Source organism: Apium graveolens, chromosome 6 (genome assembly GCF_009905375.1).
Source record: "Apium graveolens cultivar Ventura chromosome 6, ASM990537v1, whole genome shotgun sequence".
Classification (NCBI taxonomy): Eukaryota; Viridiplantae; Streptophyta; class Magnoliopsida; order Apiales; family Apiaceae; genus Apium; species Apium graveolens.
This window is the reverse complement of record NC_133652.1, coordinates 262,518,720-262,523,561: the sequence shown is the minus strand read 5'-3', so window position 1 is coordinate 262,523,561 and position 4,842 is coordinate 262,518,720. Positions and strand designations below refer to the sequence as shown.

General features: G+C 30.0%; 1 long non-coding RNA gene across 1 annotated transcript; it reads right to left on the bottom strand.

The window, feature by feature from the left end:
* Positions 1-588: 588 nt before the first annotated feature.
* Positions 589-1,387, bottom strand: LOC141664346 (uncharacterized). The gene is made up of 3 exons (XR_012551978.1): positions 1,294-1,387; positions 1,121-1,184; positions 589-955 (listed from the first exon to the last, which is right to left on the bottom strand). It is a non-coding gene; the product is annotated as an uncharacterized LOC141664346 (long non-coding RNA).
* Between the last annotated feature and the right edge of the window lie 3,455 nt (positions 1,388-4,842).

The following is a 4,842-nucleotide window of genomic DNA, read 5'->3' as shown; positions in this document are numbered from 1 at the left end:
CAGCATCAATAGGTCATTTGAAGATTTGACCAATTAATGCTTGTAGTCCACCAACTTCAGCAATAGCATCCTATTAATAGAGGAAATATTAGTTCACAACAATCAAAAGTTGGGAGCACCTTTTAAAGGAAACAGTACATAATTAATTGTGTGTTCTCGAGCGAAAACATTCCACAGTATAGTTGCAGTGTCTTTAGCAATTAATATGTAAGTATATATTGCTAAATTAACAACAATACTAGTTCAACCCTCAACTATAGCTTTTACAACCTTAGAATTCACTGACAGGTTTGGTAATGCCTACAAGGCACAATGTATAAACCTAACACACACACACATATATGTATATATATATATATATTTGATAGATATTAATACTGGAAAGCAAGAATTTTTTATATAAACATAACAGTGTCACTAACAGAATATCATAACCAATCTTAAAAATTGATAAAAGACAGAGATTAATGTCTCAAATATATTATATAAGATATTAAAACAAAAGAACAATCCAAGTGACCTTTACAGCTACTGACTGAGGCACCTCCCTCCATGATTTTGAAAGTGTAGTGGTTTTAAAATGTTGGCTTCTCGAATTACGGTTCCACACCGTATAATATATATTACCCTTTTATTATTAAATACAAAATTTTTGAGGGCTGTAGCAGTGTGTTCTTGAACATCCTCTTGCAAGTTTTCTGCTAAACAGACTGATAATGCAACACCTTGATCGAGCAAAGAATTATCAAAACCCGGTGAATTTCTTTCTGCGATACACACAAGCAAAAGGGAGAGTATCCATTCCAACCAATTTATAACTTCATTCAGAACCTGATCTTTGTTATTAGAAGTCCTCCAGTTAGAGAATACATATCTCTTATTCACTATTCAGGTCATGGTCTTCGTGATTTCCCTCCTTCTCACACTGCTCTGAACTCTAATGTCCATCTTCCACCTGTAAGCAACACAGGATCTGACCAAATATATTAATCATTAAGATAATGATCTGGCCAAAAAAATATAATAATACATAACTCAAAGATCAACGAATTCAGATCTAAAAGTGTTTGTCAACATACTGTAAACAAAATGACCAAGTTTAGATATTAGGGACACTTACATAAGGATATCGCTAAAATTCAATGCATACTTAAGTCACGGGAATGTCATTGTCATCTTGATCCCTTGATAAGGTGGCACAAAAAGAAATTTAGAAGTCTATACAAAAAAACTTCAAGGATCATTATAACAAATTCCAAATGGAGAATTGAGAAAATATAAGTCAAAACTAACCTGTTATATGAAATGGAATTCATACGATAGTCATGCGCATGGGAGTATACTCGTCTAAATATTTCGAGAGGAATACTCTCGCTTTTGAGTACCTACGTATGGCACAAATTGGTTGAATAGAGTTCAATCAAGCATTTAGAGTTAAATAAGAAATTTATAATACATGTAAGTACATAAATATGGGAAATAATGTCCACTGGGTGCACTACAATATCACCTTAACTTAATAAAGATACTGAAACATGCAAGAGAAAATTGTTGTAGCGATACTAACACATTAGTCATTAAGGAAAACATAATATGGATGGGAAAGAAGCTGATGACCTACCAATTTTTAGCTCAAATTCAGTTCAAGAATAATTTAGTGTAGTGCAACACTTTTAAATAGTGTTACATCAACACAAGCAATTCGGCCATAATTAAATGACCAGAAGGAAGCATAGCTATCATATTATTCTGGTTGAAACACTCAAAGAACCCATTACAAATGAGAACTTATTACATAGTCGCACTAAAGATGTTTGAAGAAATATCACATGAAAACTAACACAATTTATGATTTAGTATACAATATATTATAATGAAATCAAATTGAACAACACAACCGAGTATTAAAAAGGAGGAAAATAAGATCGAACAAAATCAAAAGAAACAAAAAGAACAAATACTAACGAGTATAATACGAGAATCAAAGTGAAAAAACAAAGAAGATGATGCAACAAAATAGTAGAATCGACATTGATTAAGCTTTAATGCTCATTGATTCTCTTAATATTGCATACTTGAAGATGACGAACAGGAATGTAAAACTTAAATACATTATTGAACGATTGTTTTTACAAAATGATTACAAACTATAGCTCTATATAAAACAAGATTGGCTGATTAAATAATTAATTAATAGTAACTAACTACTCCACTATATATTATACTTTAACTATGTCAACTATTAATTTCAACTATTTACAAAATATAATATAATATAGATAATCAAGTAATAGTCCCAGTATTTATACTGGACAATTACCTCGAAATGCATGATGTCATACGACGAGGGAGACGAAAATTTAATGGGAGGTGGCGAGGAATTCTAAGGGAAAAAAAGGACAAAAGCTTTTGAATAAAGTGTTGTGGATGAGTGAAGGGGCCATGGTAAGAAAATGAAGACGTTGTACTAATTCAAATTGCTAGGAGTGTCAAGGCTCAAAAATGGAGTATGATTACACAGACAATTCCTCGAAGCTCCCGAAAGTCTTGTCAATCTTTAATTTTGAAGAAAATAGAAAATTTATAATAGACTTTGGAAATTTTTTCGCATAGCCAAATATTCTTTCAAAAGTTTCTGGCCTCAGCTAATTACCAGAAATATAGTTTATAAATCTTTGGTACATTGTTGTAGTACATATAAAGATTATTACCTTAGCCCATCAACATTTGAGTTTGTAGCTTCAAATCTTCCTGGAGCATTTTCTTCATTGTTTACTGTAAAATTACAATATATTTTACAAGTTCATTAAAATTATATGTTAACACTTAAATAAGAAATATCATTAAGAAATATCATCATATATTAATAAATTGAATCTTTTTTGCCATGACATGGTTGTAAAGAAATGTATAACGATTAATGCAACATAGATAGTTTGGAAGCAGTATATTCTGGAAAATTGTAAAACTAGAGCTCATTCATTTATTTGTTTTAACTATTGCCATCTAGACCTGGTTACTTTAAATATATAAAGCAATTCAATTAAAGATTCTTTATCACATCAAACTTAAGGTTTTGGGAGAGTTATTCGCTTAACATAGTTTCACACAAAGGATCCATTTGTTCCCATTTATTAAAAAAATTATTTGTTTACATATTTGTTAGTTATTTTCGATTTGTTAACTCGCACGATTATTGACTAGTGTTGAGTTAATGTGATATAAATTGGGACTTCCCTCCTATATTTTAAGATTTGAGGAAAGTTGCACATCTAAAAATAATTTTAACCGTAAGAATCATATTTGGTCACTTGAGTAATTAGCCTAGCACTTAATATAAATTACTCATGTGGATGGGAGGGCTGTCACATTTAAATTAATTTCTATATAAAGGGGAAAACTTATATCTATATGCATACTACTACATTGAGTTGATTGAAAATATTCGTCAATTATTAAATTTATAAGACATATCTCACTAAAAAATCTATTTGAATAGAGAAAGTTTTATATGATAAAATGTTAATTGAATTAAAGGGGCATATATATATATATATATATATCTGTGTGTGTGTGTGTATGTGTGTGTGATCACATTTACAAATTTGGCATCAAGGTTATGGTAATACAATAGATTTATACTACTTCAAATAATAATATACAAGAACCAGAGTCTAAAATTAATTATAGATTTCAGATACTTCATGGGTTATATTCAAGTATGCTACTATTTTCATGTAAAGAGATAGAATTTCTTGGAGCGTTACCTTAATAAAAAACAAGAAAACTTTGAGCATCATTTCTCATCATTGCCTTGGTGCTCCGATTAAGTTTCTAAATGTTTATCTGAGAATAATTGCGAAAATTAAAATCATTGTTATAAAAGAAACTTTTCTCATTAAATATCTTTTGACATTATAACAAAATATTTTAATTTACAGAATCATTGTAGGTGTATGTGTGCGCGCGCGCGTGTGTATTTATATACACACGATTTTTCTAATAAAATTTACTAAAAATATATTCATTTTTGTGTCGGACCCGGTTCTATATTGAGAGTGAGGGATAAGGTGATAAAATAATTATCAATAAGAGTATTTACAAGAGAAATTAGATGAGAGTGTCTAGGCATTAGAAAAATAATTACCATTGAGAATTTTTTTGCATACCATATTTCATGAAACGAAATTTCAAGAAACAAAATTATCTCAGAGGTAATTTCATCATCATGATCAGATCTTAACATTAAGGTAAATGAATTGTAGATAAATGCGTGAAACAAGAAATGAAGAAGATTGAAATTGATACATCAATCATACCGACTGTGTCTATAAACAATGATAACTCCAAGGTTGTGAAAAAGTAGAATGACAACTAGATTGAAATCAACAGGACGTCTTAGATGAAATCTTTCTACCCGGTCTCTTTAGAGAAAGATCTTTATAGATAATATACATACATATATATAAAAACGAGGAGAGAGATATAGCGTATGATGGATATTGGTAGAGGAGAGGGAACATATATGAGAGGTGAGTAGCGGCGAATTATATAAAGACATTTAGGTTTTCATTGAAATCACAACCGTTGATTTTATTTTATCTATAGACCAAAATATATTAGTATTTTATATAATATAATGAGGTATGTTGAACTATTTTTAATTATTTAAATAAGTAGTGATCTAATAGTTCATGTATTGAACAAGTCATTAAGCGAAACAAGCCCATGCCATGGGCCGAGACCATAGCAGTATCAGACTACTTATAGGACTAAAACTAAAATTTCCATGAAAGTACTATATATTTCCCGATTCATCAGATATATGATGCATGCTTAATT